This window comes from Eriocheir sinensis, chromosome 7 (assembly GCF_024679095.1).
Source record: "Eriocheir sinensis breed Jianghai 21 chromosome 7, ASM2467909v1, whole genome shotgun sequence".
Classification (NCBI taxonomy): Eukaryota; Metazoa; Arthropoda; class Malacostraca; order Decapoda; family Varunidae; genus Eriocheir; species Eriocheir sinensis.
In genome coordinates this window covers 166971-185041 of record NC_066515.1, presented here as the reverse complement: position 1 = coordinate 185041, position 18071 = coordinate 166971, and positions in this window count along the sequence as shown.

Genomic DNA, 18071 nt, shown 5'->3' with positions numbered 1-18071 from the left:
AGGAGAACCGGCTGTAGCGTTTTCAGTTTCGAGTCTTTCACCCATCCGTACATTTCTGCATCAAGTTCAGGCGGATTGCTGTCTTCCAGTGAACGCCACACAATGGCTTGGTGATGGGCCCTTTTAACATTCTCGCTAAATGCTTCACTTGTAGGAGGAAGAGAAAAAAGTTTTGGTGGTACCGCGGAGGCCCGACCCATTTTGGATGCCCACATCTTCCAGCGTGTTTCGGACATTGAGTTACTCATAGAATATTGACCATAACAGGCTGACATGAATGTGGTTGCCTGCGCAATTACTGATTCTATGGGAGAATCAATGACCCCTAAAAGTGACAGTGAGTGACCATCTTTTAAAACCTTCAATGCAGTACCTTTGCCAACCCCATAGCAGCATGCTACCGTATCACACCCAGTAAGAGCATGGGCTGGTAGAAGTTCATTCACAAAAGACACATGCTTCTCTACTGTTTTTCCAATGTCAATGACTGTTCGTTCCTTAATTGGTGATTCCATGGTGATGCGATTTTTCATGCTTCCAGCGTGATAATAATGAAGTAAGAGAATGAAAACGTCAGTGTCATCGGATATCACAGTTATATCACTCTCTTCATTATTTCGAGCAGACAGTATCACCTGTTGGACAATGATATTGTCCGCTTCCTCATGACTAGTTGAAAGGTCTGCCCTCCTGATCACTACACCACCATGGCTGATATCAAATGGGGCAGCGTCCTCCCCAAACACTATCAGCTTGTGGCTTTGGGTGTATTTATGGAAAGACTTGTCTTCAATCAAAAGTTTGACAATCAGGTTTATCAACTGCTTCTTGTTTTCGGTCACCGTCAACACAGTCTTTTGAGGTGGTAACTTGGTGTTCAACTGCAGCTCGTGGACTCGGCTAACTCCAGTGGCCCTAGCACTTCTGGTGACACTCTTAGTACTGTAATCGTAGTACCGATCGAACACTAGGTGGACGTCTCCAACTTTTAGTCTCTTGGCAATGGCGTGTTTCACGTTGTTTACGTAGTCTGTAGTGGTGCCCTCTGCAGGCCAAGGAATCACCCAGAGTAGGGCTGAACCATCAATCACAATTACTGAAGTGCCACTTGCTGTTGTCCGAGCAAATACCTCAACCAGAAGCTGTCGCTTTAAGGAAGACTTTGATGTTGCAGCTCTCATTTCTCCTGTGGGGTCAAACATAGACGTTGGTACTGGTGCCAATTCGTAGGATAGGACATCTTTTATGTCAACATCACGTCCGCTAGACTGTTGGCCTATGACCCTGGCGTAGATAACATTCATGTCGTATACTTTACTACCTCCCACACTCACATGTTTCTTTGTAGCCACCATGGTAGTCACGGTCTTGTGAATTGTTTCATGTAAGCCATCAGGTAAGTTCTGTCCAAATTCGCACATCTGTTCGAATCCTTTCTGCACAGCTTCCTGCACATTCACTTCCGGGGTTCCATGTAGACCAGTTGCAATATTCACCAGATCCTGTGGATGTTTCTCGGGATCAAGTGGATCGATACATTTTTGGAGCTTCCTCCTTCAGATGCAGCAGATATGCCAAGACAGGATCGTTCCATTGTTGCAGCTTTCGCAGCTGAACGCTTAAAGCTTAATACCTCATCATAAGAACATGTCACACCGAATGACTGCATGGTTGTGATGATATTTTTTGATCTACCCAATTTCGAACCTAGTGCTATCTGCAGTGCCGTTGAGTTGTTCTTGACAGCCCCGGTCAAGATTGATCCCATCATTATGGCTGGGAAAGTCCTATCCAGTTTTGCGGATACAAGTCCTAGTAATGTCATCAATGTTTCACTTACTTCGTTCATTGCAATGTCCTTATTCATTGTTGTTGAGTAATGGTTTTTATCCAAGTTAATGCTTTTGACTTCACTTCTAACCTTTTTCGCAATTCTATTCAAGATCACATCAATATCATCATCATCCTCATCTATTAGTCTTAGAGATTTTGCCGCGCCACAACGGAAACAAACAATGTTTGCTAAACCTGCTGAATGCAACACAATAAGGTCATCACCGAAGAAATCTGACAAATTCCTTAGCAGCATTTTCCGTGACTTAATTTTGCCTCCATTTTCCGTGTATAGTTTGTGCAGGTCAAGCGAATTCCAAATTTGTGACTGGTCTTTCTTCATCACACCAATGACGTATTCCATGGCAGGATCATCTTGTTCAGGTTTATCTGTCTTAGTTGCTGCTAATGTTACGTGATGGAGAGACATGAAGCTTGCCCGACAGTCTGTGTGGTATCTTGCTTCAGCAGCATGGAGATCACCCACAATTCCATGAATGCGTAGTCTAACTTTTTCAGCCAAGTCATCATTTCGTACAGAACATGTCTCTAAGATTGATTCCTTCAGGGTCGTCTTTCTATCTGGACTGAGTATTTGTCTGAATTTATAGGCAGCTCTCCAACGTGATGGATTCTTACTGTCTTTTTTAGTTCACATTTTTCTCCACAAAACAAACAGTCCTGAAGGAGATCAAACATTCCACAAGCCGACGATTGTCGCCTTGTCTTTGGGGGAATATAGGATGATGATTCTTGGGAATGTTTTCGCTTTTTGAACACTTTAACGTGATGAGTGGATGTGTAACTAGAAACACAGCTTTTGTGGCAGTCAATGGTTAAGTTAGCATTATTCTCAAGCTTTTCCTGCAGTGAAATGTGTAAATCGTCATTGTAGATCCCGCTACATCTCATAATGTTCTGAATTCTGGCATAGCCTGCCTCAATAAGTCTTTCTGATTTGTTGTCACAGCTGAATTTCCAATTGAAGACGCATTTTCTCTCCGCCAATTCTGCCATTTTTCCCTTAGAAGCCATCAGTTTCTGTAAGTAAAGAAGCAACATGGTCAGACACCAAAATTAGCGAAACAATGTTATTTTGTTTAATTATTAAAGTCATTTCTATAATAATATTAGTCGCTGATTTAACAGTGGCTACAGTCATCCTAGGTCAAATACAAGTGAATTTGTTTGTTTTTGTTTGAAATTTGTAATTTGGCAGCCATATTGCATTTCCGTATGATGCAATCCCCAACTAGTCAAATAAATGGTTTCAATGGATTCCTTGCCCCTCAAAACATACGGTTAGACACCAAAATTATCATCCTAGGTCAAATACTACCTGAGTTATAAGGAATTATCTGAAACGGCAGCCATCTTGGGCGCCATCTTGAATTTCTCAAAACGCTCAAGGGTGCGCGGAGTGCACCCGGCAGATCCTGAAAGAGTAGATCCTAGGCTACCAAAATCAATCAAAAAAAAAAACTTTGCATAAAATTTCCGGGTTCAGCCAAAAAAATGGATTTGGCAACCGGACTACAGTGTACCCTAATTCCTTACACGTTTTCTTTCAAAATGCACTTTTCATACGGCCATTATAAATAGTGTTGGCTGTCAGTCACTACTAGTTCACCGTCATTATTTGTTAGAGGTCCAATTCCACTTCTGATCGCCTTCCTGTCGTTTATGTAACTAAAGAAGGATTTCGGATAATTTTTACAGTTTGCTGCAATGTTTTCTGCATATCTACGCTTTGCCTAACATACTAATCTTTTTACTCGCCATCTGGCTTCATGATAAAGTCTAATGTTTGCGGGGGGTGGCGCCTCCTGACACCCGACCTGTGTTTGAAAATATTCTGTGAGTCCCTAATATATTATATAGGGACTCGCAGAAGGGGAATGGATGCAATTCCAATCAAACACAATAAATATCTATAAACTATGATTGCTAATACTGTATTATGTCTTTTGGTGACAAAAAAAATTGCAATTTCAGCACCCTGGTAAGTTCCTCTCGACTCCTGACTACTTCTCGCCTGAAGGCACGGCTTCCCTTGGTGCAGAACAATTTCTTCTCTGAAAGCTCAAAATAATTTCTTGTTCAAGCATTCTTTTCCGTAGTACAGACATACACGTGGTTATGACATACCAAAACTGGATTAACAAGGCTAGGGCACCATGCAATGGACTTTGCCAGCAGGGAGAAAACTCATGGTGCTACTACCAAACTGCTCCCACAAAAGGAGAAGAGAGATCAAATTCAAAAAAAGGTCATCTAGTAATAAATCTTGATGCAGAAAGTGAGAAAAAGGTCAGACAAGTTTATGAGTCCCTGGCAATTAAAGATCTACTGGAGCAATGTGTTCGGGGGCTCACTCAAACCGCGAAAGAAAGGATATACGCCAAGATCATATTCTTCCTTACAGGGGTTTCCCTATAGGGTTAATACGAGACAAGTGCATATACTATATATATATATATATATATATATATATATATATATATATATATATATATATATATATATATATATATATATATATATATATATAATTTTCAACCTCCTTCAAGAAGGAATCTGCCCCCTTCATCCCACAAAAGTTTTGTTGTTTCTGCTTTTCTTCATTGTTCTAGTGTCTATAATTGGCATATTTGTAAGCAAATTGATAAAAAATAAAAGAGGTACAGTCGGCTATAGAGAGTAGTGACACACTGTCCAGTAAGTTTCGTTCAGAAAGCGGCATCTGGCAACTCCTCCACGCGACATGAAAATTATTATATCCTATCGAAATCGTACTTTTGTGGTGATTGGTGGTCACAGGTGCACTCTACATAATTTTAAGATAGATATTTATCAAAAGTGCCCGTCGCTAACGCTTAATAAATATTTTTTCTTTAGGCTCTGTCGCTACATTTTGACACGAGCTTTTAGTTTCGTTCAAATTTAGTCAAGAGCAACTCTAAGTTGTTTATCAAACTATGATACATTTAAAAATATGCTGCACTTATTAGGGGAGATTGTTATGCCATTTAACTATAAACAAAAAATTCCCGACAGCCGAGATCTTGTTCCTTATAAAAAAATTTAATACGTAATAATAGGCTATAAACGTTCACATGATGGCGTCGTCGACCGCGGGCCTTGGCTGGAGCAGCGGTATTCTATTAAAGCCCTTATGTCCGCAGGCACTGCAGTTGAGCTGTCACGTCAGTGGCTGTGGAAACGTATAATTTTTAATACCTAAAAAAATAGGAGAGAGAGAGAGAGAGAGAGAGAGAGAGAGAGAGAGAGAGAGAGAGAGAGAGAGAGAGAGAGGCTGGGTGGGGACGGGAGACATATGTCCATCAGCGAAAAACGAAGGGGTCAGCTAGTCAGCGACGCCCCGAGATCAACACACACACACACACACACACACACACACACACACACACACACACGTATTTATACTTTGATATTACGTAATCTTCACTGATAAATGATTTTAGATTTTTAATGATCTCCTGAACTGTCTTTGAGGCTTTATAGTAACGGGAATTAAGGCTGCGAGTTAAACAGACCCTCAAGCCTATTTGCTGTTTGATGGTAAGGAGCATGAATTACTGCCTGCCCCTGTGAAGGACAGCATTGCACACGGTATTTTCAAAGTTTAATAAGAAAGTGTTTCGGACTGTTCGTGATGTTTTACCTCGTCGTCATCATCATCATCATGTAGAAGACATTCATTATCGCATTTCTAAATTGAATTCATGTAATCTTGTATATTTCTAACTACATTATATTATAATATAATATAATATTATACAATATTATAATTTCACGGTCACACACACGATACACACTGAAACGAGTCACTAACATCACCAGTGAATGCGCCACCGTGGTATAGTTGCCAGATACCGCCACCAGACTAAACATTCTGAAAACCGTGACACTACACTCTATCGTCGACTGTACATCCTTGCTTTTAACAATTATCAAAACCCCTTCAAATGTTAATTTAACCTAAAGATAAATGACTTAACATCCAGATCAAATTTCATTCAATATATAGGCTAAACTTAATAATTAATCTTAAAAAAATATCCATACTGCAGGCGATCTATTAACAAAAGCATTTATTTAGTCTTGAAGAAAGCTAGCCTCGCTAAAAAATTCTGATTACTTACGAGCTACATCTCATTGAAAATTGGATGACTCTCCAAACTTTTCTCCTCTCAGCGACTGAAATGCCAGGGCCATGCTTCCCAGTCAACTGGTATGCGATGATTCTCTCATACAGGACATTGTCTGCGGCAAGTCGTACTTTGCACCGTTTTTCGTATTCCCCTGGAGATACTGTTGGTCTGTGAAGGAGTTCAGAATATGTATAAGTTACTGCTTCCGTTAAATTTCATACCACAGTCAAATTGAGTAATTCTAGCTATGTGGGCCTTCTGATAAAGGATGTGGAGCAATGTAGAGTCGAACCGTATGTCTGGAAATAAAATAACTGATAAACATTAGAAAAAGTGGGAGTTAAAAACTGAGTCCTGCAGGAAACCACTGTCCAACTCCAGGATTTTCTACCTGTTTTTTTGGTGGCGCGTCATTGTCATTCTGTGGTAGCAAGTCTAAGTTGATATCTTCAGGTGTGATACCCAGAAAAAACAATAGACCTAGGCCTAGCTTTATCATTCTTATCATTGTCTGATTCCAGAGTTTTTTTTTCTGTTTGAGCTTATTTCATCACTAATTTGCTGAGATTCATCTGCCTGGATTTTTAGTTTGTTTTGCAAATAATTTCCCTGTACCGCTATGCTGGAATTTACATCAGCTTCCCACTCTCTATCATCATATTTTTTTATTTGAGCACACTTCACAGTCCAATTTTGTTTGAATTTGCAAAGCATTTCAATGTATAAACGGGCAGTTTTGTGCAATAGTAGTGTATCCACTTTTTGCAGGTATCACACATAGAATGGTGCAATTGCTCCTTACTATGGCAGATTCCACAAGCCTGGTCACTGTCTATATATGTGCCACCAGGTGCCATTTTATTATTAATAATGTGACAACAAGGCGTCGAGAGGGGCCACACACACAAGAAAACTTATCTCCTTAAGGACGGGGCGATGTTGCAGTGACTGGGTCACACAAGCAAGATAACTTATGTTGCGGGGATGAGGTCCCCCACAAGTGGTTCCCCTGTGGGTGCGGCGATGATGCGTACGATGGGTTACCCACACGTACGTGCTTCTCTGAACTAGAACTAGAACTAGAACGTGCTTCCTTCTGAAGAGCGCGGCGATGCGGCTTGCAAGAAACTGTGTAACCAACGACGCCCCCGACAAGCGAACTCATTCAACACGACGCGGCCAGACCAGGAGTCACATTTCCATTTTGTACACAAATGCACGCAGTCTATTACCCAAAAAAGACGAAATTAGGGCGTATATTGCAACTGAGAAACCAGATGTGGTAGCCATCACAGAGACTTGGGCCAACTCTGCACATCTAGTATCTGAACTGTCATTTCCCGGGTACGAAAGCTTCCAAAAAAATCGATTGCACAAGAAAGGAGGAGGAGTAATTTGCTACGTAAAAATAGACAAACAGGACGCAGAGAGTTACGACTCCGTCTATGTGGAAATAACCGCGAATAATAAAAAACTAACACTTGCGACCGTATACAGGCCTCCAAAACAACAGGCAGCCGACGACACTACCCTGTACGATGAGCTTCACTCTTTAACACAAAGCAAAGAAGATTGGGGACTTTAATTGCCCTAACATTGACTGGGGATTGATGACTGGAGATCAAGAGGATAACAGGCTTATAGAAATGGTGGAGGATTCGTTCCTCACTCAAGTTGTAACTCAACCGACAAGAGAAAATAATCTGCTTTTTTTGTTCCCCTTGAGCCGTATCCTTTGATGTAAAAAAAAAAAAAAATGGCTATCACCCCAGCCCCGCTACCCCCCCCCCAGACATCCAGCGTGCCACATAACCGTATAGTCGGAGTTGGTGCCGACGGACTATGCTGGTAATATATGTCGAATCAGTCTCACGGAGTAGTCACCGGTTTGACGCAGTCATTCCAGGGTTATCCCATGATTCTGCGTAATAACTTGTTACCAAAGACATCAGTTCGCTTATCCAAGTCCCAATTGAGTATCCATGGCTCACAGCCACAGAGTAAGACAAGGATCTCAAGCGACTTAAAAAAATATTCGGATCTGTGTCCTTCTAAATAGGTAACGACAAAGCCATAGACTCGTGCTGAGCGAGTCCATAACGCCGTGGGTGAAATCAGTCCGCCGTAAGACTTCATGGCAAGATTCACCACCTCAGTGATATTATAGTAAAATAAAATAATACATATGAAATAATAATAATAGTAATAGTATACGATGATAATTTTGAGTTTATGTATTAACTAAAACATTAAGTATAAAAGAAATAACAAAATATTAATAATAACTATGATAATCATACTGGCACCTTTTTTTCTCCTAACTCTTCCACCAGCAAACCAGGGAACAGTTAGTTTCCTTTGTCTGTATTTCCTCCTTCCTACTACGTAAACTTACTGAGAAAACAATCTTGTTTTGCTGTTTCTGTGAGCAATGTTCTGGTACGGTACCATTTATATTTCCATGCTTTGCTCTTGAGCTGCCTCCTTTGCTGGAAAATATAAAGGAATCATTATATTCAATTGATATTAAGCCAATACTCCTGAAGAATATTTATAAGGTTTAAATATTAATAATAATAATAATAATAATAATAATAATAATAGTAATTATAATAATAATAATAATAATAAAGAGAAGAGGAGGAGGAATCAAACACGCGTGTATTAGTAATAATAATTATAATCGTTGACTTCTTTACCAAGGACAACAAAGAAAACGACACCAAAAGCCACGAGAATTTAAAATGAGCTTCCACCACTGACGCGTTTTCAGTGAAGGCAGGAAGGAGGAAGAAAGAAGAGAAAAAGCAATAAGGGAGAGGGAGAGATGGATGGAGGACGAACGAAAAAAAGAGAGGTGATGGGAAGCGAGAGAAAACAGGGGGAAAGAAAATTTCATTAAAATGTATCTGGATAAATAAAGGAGGGAAGGGAAAGAGAGGTGCAAAAAAAGGAGAGAGAGAGAGAGAGAGAGAGAGAGAGAGAGAGAGAGAGAGAGAGAGAGAGAGAGGCCTAACAAAAAAGAAACGCAAAGATGAAAATAAAGAAATGCTTAAGATTTGAGAGCAAATTAAAAAAAAAAAAAAGGAAATGACGCCCTGGTGAGATTTTGACGTCTCTCTCTCTCTCTCTCTCTCTCTCTCTCTCTTCGTCATATCCCTTTCTATTTTTCTTGCCTTTTCTTTGTCGCCTTCGTCGCTGTCGTCTGGTTATTCTTTTGTTTTATTTTTATCTTCATTGATGTTAATGTCGCTGTTGTTGGTTTCGTGTGTTGTTATCATTGCTATTGTTTTAAGTGTTATATTTCTTCGTTCCTTTATATATATATATATATATATATATATATATATATATATATATATATATATATATATATATATATATATATATATATATATATATATATATATATATATATATATATATAATAACTCCACTCTGGACGATTCTGGGCATATTCCTCCTTCTCATCCCCCCTCTGACTCCTTTATGCCTATTATTAAGATTCTTACGAATGGTGTTTTCTATCCCCTATCTGGCCTCAGTCCTCAGAAGGCTTATGGACTTGATGGAGTGGCTATTGTCCTTAAAAACTGTGCTTCCGTGCTGACACCCTGCCTGGTCAAACTCTTTCGACTCTGCCTGTCAACATCTACCTTTCCTTCCTGCTGGAAGTATGCCTTCATACAGCCTGTGCCTAAGAAGGGTGACCGTTCCAATCCCTCAAACTACCGTCCTATAGCTTTATTCTTTTGTCTATCTAAAGCTTTTGTATCAATCCATAACCGGAGGATTCAAAAGCACCTTTCCACTTCTGATCTTCTGATCGCTGGACATATCAAAAGCCTTTCATAGGGTCTGGCACAAATCTTTGCTTTCCAAACTACCCTCCTACGGTTTCTATCCTTCTCTCTGTAGCTTTATATCCAGTTTCCTTTCTGAGCGTTCTATTTCTGCTGTGGTAGACGATAACTGTTCTTCCCCTAAAACTATTAACAGCGGTGTCCCGCAGGGCTCTGTCTTATCTCTCATTCTCTTTCTGTTGTTCATTGATGATCTTCTTTCCAAAACGAACTGTCGTATCCATTCCTACGCCGATGACTCTACTCTGCATTACTCAGCTTCTTTTAATAGAAGACCCACCCAACAGTAGCTAGACGATTCCAGGCTGGAGGCTGAAGAACGCTTAGCCTCAGACCTTAGTATTATTTCCGATTGGGGCAAGAAGAACCTGGTGTCCTTCAACGCCTCAAAAACACAGATTTTCCACATGTCAACTCGACACAATCTTCCAAACACCTATCCTCTATTCTTTGACAACATTCAGCTATCACCTTCTTCAACACTAAACATCCTCGGTCTATCCTTAACTCAAAATCTCAACTGGAAACTTTAAGTCTTCTCTGACTAAATCAGCTTCCTCGAGGCTGGATGTTCTGTACCGTCTCCGCCAGTTCTTCGCCCCCCGCACAGTTGCTATCCATTTACAGGGGCCTTGTCCACCCTCGTATGGAGTATGCATCTCACGTGTGGGAGGGCTCCACTCGCACAGCTCTTCTGGACAGAGTGGAGTCTAAGGCTCTTCGTCTCATCATCTCTCCTCCTCTTACTGAAAGTCTTCTATCTTTTTAAATTCCGCCGCCAAGTTGCCTCTCTATCTTCTATCGATATTTTCATGCTGACTGCTCTTCTGAACTTGCTAACTGCATGCCGCCCTTCCTCCCGCGGCCTCGCTACACTCGGCTGTCCACTATAGCCTATCCCTATACTGTCCAAACCCTTTATGCAAGAGTTAACCAGCATCTTCATTCTTTCATCCCTTACACTGGTAAACTCTGGAACAGCCTTCGTCTGTATTTCCTCCTGCCTTTGACTTGAACTCTTTCAAGAGGAGTGTATCAAGACACCTCTCCTCGCGAAGTTGACCTCTCTTTTGGCCACTTGATTACTTTTATCTTTGTGGGAACAGCGATTAGCGGGCCCTTGAGCTGTTTCCTTATCTGTAGGAAAAAAGAAGAAAAAAATATATATATATATATATATATATATATATATATATATATATATATATTTATATATATATATATATATATATATATATACCACATTATAATTATTATTATTATTATTATTATTATTATTATGGCTGTCATTATCATTATTAGTAATATTATCGTTTAATTCATATAATCAAGTACTCTCACCTTGCTGCTGCCGTCCACTTTATCGTATCATCCGTAATATTTCTCTCGGCACGTTTATTGAAGTCATATTATTCACCACTGAAATACGAGGCCTTTACTGCGCTGCCTGTAATATTTTGGTAGATATTATTTTTAATTAATAACTTTTCGCCGAATGATCTGTCGCAGGCGAGTGCAATAAAAAGGAAGCATCGCTGTCATTGCCGTGTCGTTTGTTTACAGCTGCGACAAAATTAGATTTTTTCGTGTTCATGATATTGCAAAGCGTTGCTTGTTAGCGTTTATTGCTTTACATTCTTTTTTTTATTATTCCTTTGCTTGTGTTTCGCATCTTAACATTAAATGTTTTCTTGTGCATATTTGTGGCTAATTTGATGTTTGAGTTGGAGGCTTTGTTTATCTTCTTGTTCTTCTTGAAAATGTAATGCTTCAAAGTGTTTGGTTTGTTTGACGCGAGTCGTCCCACTTGGCCGGCGCCGTCGCTGCCGTCACGTCAACTTGAATGACGTCAGGCAAGTCACAGAACATATTGATCGCCTAATGCGTATTATAGAATGTGTATCACACGCCCACGGGAAGGGGATGGCTAGGGTCACAACTTATTGCTTCACAATAAGACTTCGAGAATATCACACCATCATTCGTCGTCTGAAAAAAAATAATGGAGCTTTGTCACAACAGCCAGGAAGCGATTCCTTGCTTGTAGTGTGTGTGTGTGTGTGTGTGATATTACACCCATGTTTGTTCCATATATATTATCTTCATTTTCTCTTCCTCTGTGCCATGGTTTGTATTGTTTTCTTGGTGGTGCTTCTTTAAGTAGATAAATGATATAAAACTTCGACTCCGTGCAAACAGTCTTCAGACAGGTATCAGGCTTAACCCGGCAGCTTCGGCGGACCCCGTTTGGGGCTCCCGCGAGTCGGTCCGCTGAAACGGGGGACCCCGTTTTAGGCTCGCCTGAAAACCCCTAATTCGAGCTAATTGTTGGCGGTGGCGGCATAGAGCAACCCACCATGCATGCCCTGGGTCATTGTGGTGGGTGAGTGATCTTGAGGGGGGCTTATTTGTCATAGGTGGTGCTGTAAGGTCATGGCAGACTGAATTAGCTATCCATACAGTAATCACTTGTCAAATTCTCTAAAGTAGACAACAAGCGACTCTCGGCTAGATGCCACGCGTCACGAGACTGTTTATTTTGTAACAAACACCACCCAAAAAGAATGGAGTTTGAGTAAAAATAAATCTTTTTAACGGCTTTAGTATGGTTATGAGAGGAGTACTCTGATATACGTTCCATGCTCTTTTCTTAGTCTCAAAGTGCAGTGTAATGTTGACGTTTCTCGGCCACTTCTTGGCTTTCCCATAGCCGAAGCTCACGGGTTAAGGAAATGCCCAGGCCGTTCACCTGTGATCGCTGCTTCTGAGCCTCGGATATGTAAAGGGATAGGATAAAGGGAAGTGCCTTGTATTGACACACCTTGGCTGAGGGAATAGCCGCCCCAAGTCTAGCCAGCCTTTTCGGCAGTCAAAGACCCTCTCGCCCTGGCGGGATAGTTCGGGAACTTTCTTTTTAACAGGACAAACAAAATAATAACGATGAGAAAGAAACCCCGCTAAACACTGTCCCTATAAAGTGTTCAGAAGAGTGACCTAAAGATAGGTCATTTTCGGGAGGAGAGGTGTCTCAATATCTCCTCTTGAAAGAGTTCAAGTCGTAGGCAGGAGGAAATACAGACGAAAGAAGATTGTTCCAGAGTTTACCAGTGAAAGAAATGAAAGAATGAAGATGCTGATTAAGTCTTGCATTAGGGATTTAGACAGTATAGGGGTGAGCTAGATCAGAAAACCGAGTGCAACGGGGCCGCGGGAGGGAGGAGGCATGCAATTAGCAAGTTCAGAAGAGCAGTCAGTATGACAATATCGATATATATTTGTGCGAGTGGAGCTCCCCAACACATGAGATGCATACTCCATACGAGGGCGGACAGGGCCGCTGACTAACTGATAATGTTAGTCCATTCATTCTGGACATGTCACACCTTTAGGTGTTTGAACGCCCGGGCTGCTCTGCTGCTCCCAAAGTACGGTGTCTACAATCCAACATTCAGCATTGTGCGACAAAGTCTAGTCTGCACAAAAAGCCCACCTTCGGGTAGAGGGGGACACCCCGGGCATGCTGTCGCTGCAGCTTTAACAATATACCTGCTGAGTGTGCATGGGCCTGCTATATAACCCTTTTTAAACGACTTTGAACTCCCGAGCGGTAGAGCCACGCGGGAGAAGGGATTATGACAGTTAGATAGGCAAGCCCCGTTTCTGGCAAAAGTCGGGTGTCCTACAGCGCCTATTATTGGGCGGGGAGGGTATTTTCCTACTGCTGTAGGGAAGCCAATTGAATCAGACACATCTTAGTATTGGCTCTGCTTGCTGATCAGGTTTGCTGTTAGGAGGGGAGTGCTTTTCTAGGGGTGTAATTCTGTTAGATTTATAACACAATACTAATGCAACGAAATGGCCCGGTAAAAATAATTTTAAGAGCAGCAAATAACTGACTCGACAATGCAACATTCTAGTCTAGAAAGTCTAGCCAAGTAAGACATTTACTTGACTCAAGTACTTCCAGTAGTTGCCGGATTATTCTTCTTGATACTAAATGGCACCAAACTAAACAAACTATTTAATGGAAAAAAGACAGACAACTCAAGGAAAATTGTTTCACACAATGAGACCAACTCAAGGCAACTCAGTACGAACATTCAAGGTAGACACATATTTCGTCATGAAGAAGAAATAAAGAATGATATTGTAGCAAAAAACTCCTGAATAGAGGAAGTGGAACAATTGTACAAGTTCCCAAATAAATTAAAGCTATGAAGCTTACTGTCCAGGACACAAAAGACAAGAAAAGAAAGCTCAAGAAACTGAACTTCTTTTTATTCCATGAGCGTACCAGCATTTCGGATCAAACAAAAAAATCTTACACACCTTTATATTATGTAGTATACAAAATGTTCGCTTCACTAACCAGTGCCCAAAATAATAAAAAATGTGCAAAGAATGCCGCCAGTTGGGACACACCTGGCGTACCTGCGAGAAAGATAAGTAAATGCACAACATGTCAAAAAGATCACAGCAGTGAGATATCATCTTTGAGGAAACATGATAAAAAATAAAATGAAAGCGGAAAAGACTAGACAGATACATTCACCACGCGCCAGCCGGTCACACATAACATGACTGGATGTGCCTGCTCGAGCACGGATCTCATCAGCCACACATGAAAAACTCTACACACGTATGATGCATGCTCATTACGTACACATGGACAATCCTGGGTGTTAGGAAGTTGAACTGAAAATTGTGCTGAAATTAAGTAACCTACCGGAATTATAAATACCAGGACCACCCTCTTATATAAATATATTAGCAGCAATGGAAACCCCGGAAGTAAACAGAACGGAAGGAAGGTAATAAATGGAATAAACAGTGGAGACTCAAAGGAAAGTCGACAGAACTCACAACACAGGAAAAGCTGAAACTCAAAGAGAAGGAAACTAAAGCAGGTGACATTAGGCTAATGATCCACACACCAAGATCAGAAGAATGGCCCAAGAGCACCCTCATCAAAGTCTCCTGATCCAAGGATCGAAGGAGAAAAGTACAAACACACAAACACTGACTCATTGAAAGGAGACGACGAAGTAATCCAAATGCACAACGCAAATGCAGTCGAACTGACAGACTTCTCTATAGTTGAGGGCAGTTTGTCAAGAGAAGAGCAGGCGTGATAAGGAACACCCTACCCCTTCTACTAAGTCAGAAAGAAGACAGAGCAACTATAACAAAATCTAACATAACATGGGCAGGTCATGCAAATCGAGTTAACCGAGCTATTTTTCGAACCGATTGCGCTTGGACGAGTGGCCGAGGTAGCGGCAGGCGCCGCGTAGGGGTGGGCAGGTACGGGTACCAGTACCGAAACTAACGGTACCAGCTAAACGGTACGGTCCCGGTACCAGATTGCTCGGATTTATTTATTGGATTTATTGGATAATTCTTCGTCTGATTCCTTTTTTTTAGGTTGCTAATATATATTGTTGTTATTAGACAATGATTGAGTACATCCATAATAACTATACATGCTATTTTTTTATCGAAAAAATAAATATTCACTTCATTCAGAGAGAGAGTGTGTCACACACACACACACACACACACACACACACACACACACACACTGGACTTTTTCCTCATATATTCTGCACTTAATTAGGATGTTTCTTATGTTTGACTCTCTCTCTCTCCATAATGAAGTGAATATTTTTTTCGAAAAAATAAATAGCATGTATATGTAGTTATTATTCATGTACTCATACTCTAATAACAATAACAATATATATTAGCATCCTAAAAAAAAATCGGACATGAAGAATTTATCCAATAAATAAATCCAATAATAAAATAATGGAGGCGGGAGATATGATGGAAACGAAAAGCAGGACAAAATGGTGGGAACTTGGGAAGACGGTCAGCGAGGCAGTGACTCAGCAGCCAGCGCAACATTCAAGGTTTAATTCGTCTCCACAGGGCTTATACCGCATGGCGACTGGCGAGATCCGCGCGCCGACTAGCGTCACTTGGATCTAACCGGCACCGGCACTAGTGGCAATGGTCAGTACCAAGTGAGCATGAGTCTTCTGGGTACCGGTACCGAGTGCCGACTGAATCGATTCTTCTCGGCACTCGGTACCGGTGCCCATTGCCGAGAAGAATCGATTCGGTCGGCACTCGGTACCGGTTTTTTTGAATTCTCAAAAAATGAATGGGTTTCAAGGTTGGGAACTCCAAAATATTTTTATTTTCAAAGCCGTTTTTTGCGAATTTATTAAATTTTTTACCCTTTCGAGTCGGTTTTTGAGCCCAGTCGCTTATTAACAAATATATCCCATTCATTTTGCCGTCGATTGATATCATAAACATTTCTGTAACCCCAGAAATAAAGGAGTTATGGCGATTCGCACCAAAGCGGTTGATTTTCCAGAATTTGCGTCTTAATGACAAGGGCGCCGCAAAATCAAAAGAGTCCGCCGTCCATTACTTCAGATGTCACTGACGAGGCGGAAAGGCCGTGACCTCCACCGTAGAAAGGGGCTGGTTGGGTCATGAGGAGAGGGAGGGAGAAGAAATCGATCTCTCCCTCATTCATCTTTCCTAGTCTGTCCGTCTGTATGATATCTCTCTCTCTCTCTCTCTCTCTCTCTCTCTCTCTCTCTCTCTCTCTCTCTCACACACACACACACACACACACACACACACACACACATTCTCGCATTCTGAGTGTGCTTAAAGCTACAATTAGGGTTGTATTTGCGCTCTCTCTCTCTCTCTCTCTCTCTCTCTCTCTCTCTCTCTCTCTCTCTCTCTCTCTCTCTCTCTCTCCACCTCTTTATATAGTAAGTCGTATTTTTAACGTGATGGGGGAAAGGGTTGGCTGGAAAAAAATGGTAGAGGCACTTTCATAACATATAAGCCAACTTTGCGGGCGTAATATATGAGGAAGAGAGTAAAGGTGGAAGGAGGCAGATAAAGTTAACAAGCAGGGTGAAAAAAAAGTGAGGGAGGAGGAGGAAGAGGGGGATGGGTGCTTAGAGAAGGAGAGGAGGAGGAGGAGGAGGTTGCAATGGGAAAAATGAAAAAGGAAAGCAGAAAAGATGCAAAAAAAAAAAAAAGTAAAGCGAGGACGGAGAAAGGAAGGGAGGGATGGTTTAAAAAAAGAAAAAAGAACGAAAAAAATAAATGGAAAGCAAGGAAAATGAAAGGAGGGGAAGTAAGGGGGAAGGAAAGAAAAAAAATAGTACGGATTAAAAGAACAAGGGTAAATTATCTTATAAATAAGGACAAGAAAGAAAGTAAACAAGAACAAAACTATGTAAGTACATACAGCATTTACGAAAAAAATAGTAAAGAAAAATGAACGAACAAAATAAACGAAAAAATTGCTACAAACAAAAAAATATATGGATAAATAAAGAAGAAAAAAAGAGTGAAAGGAAGAGAAAAACATTCGACGATTGAAAGACGCAAGGCAGTGAGGAGAAGGGAAGGAGAAATATTTCCCCCAATGTCGGAGGAAGAAATAAAACACGTCCTCTTTCTGACCTGACCTCACCTGATCCTCTCTCCGGCAGGCAGGTCACGTCCGAGAGAGAGAGAGAGAGAGAGAGAGAGAGAGAGAGAGAGAGAAAGAAAGCACAGGCACCCTGGCTACCCAGAGTACGTCAATGGATCGTATTGGCTATCCGGCGGCGACTCGGAGACAGGTACTGTTTTGACTTAACTCGGTTCCTCTTTTCTATTTTGGAAAAAAATAATAATGGCTGTCGTTTGGAGCCTTATGTCCAAACGTGGTACCTGCTGATAGCAAAAAATGCATTTACGCTTTGCTAGTAAGGTTTTAAGGTTTGCGTCTGTGTGTGGCGTCTGTAAACACTTATCTTAAGACCAGAGGTCAAAATAGCTACGAACAATTATTTGACAGCAAGTTAAATCATTTTTAAGCTACTGGAGAGCAAAATAAAGCCCTGGGCAAAAAAAAATACGAAACCTCCCAAGCTGTGTTTTGTCCATTTGGGCCGCTCAGGAGACTGCAGCCTGCGGCACATTCGCCCCTCACTGGTCACACACACCACACACAGACGCAAGCCTTAAAATCTGACCAGCAAAGGGTAAATCCTTTTTTTTTTCTACCAGCAGGTACCACATTTGGCTCCAAACGACAGCCAGTATTATTTTTTTCTGAAATAGAAAAAAGGAACTGAGTTAAGTCAAAACAGTACTTGTCTCCGAGTCGCCGCCG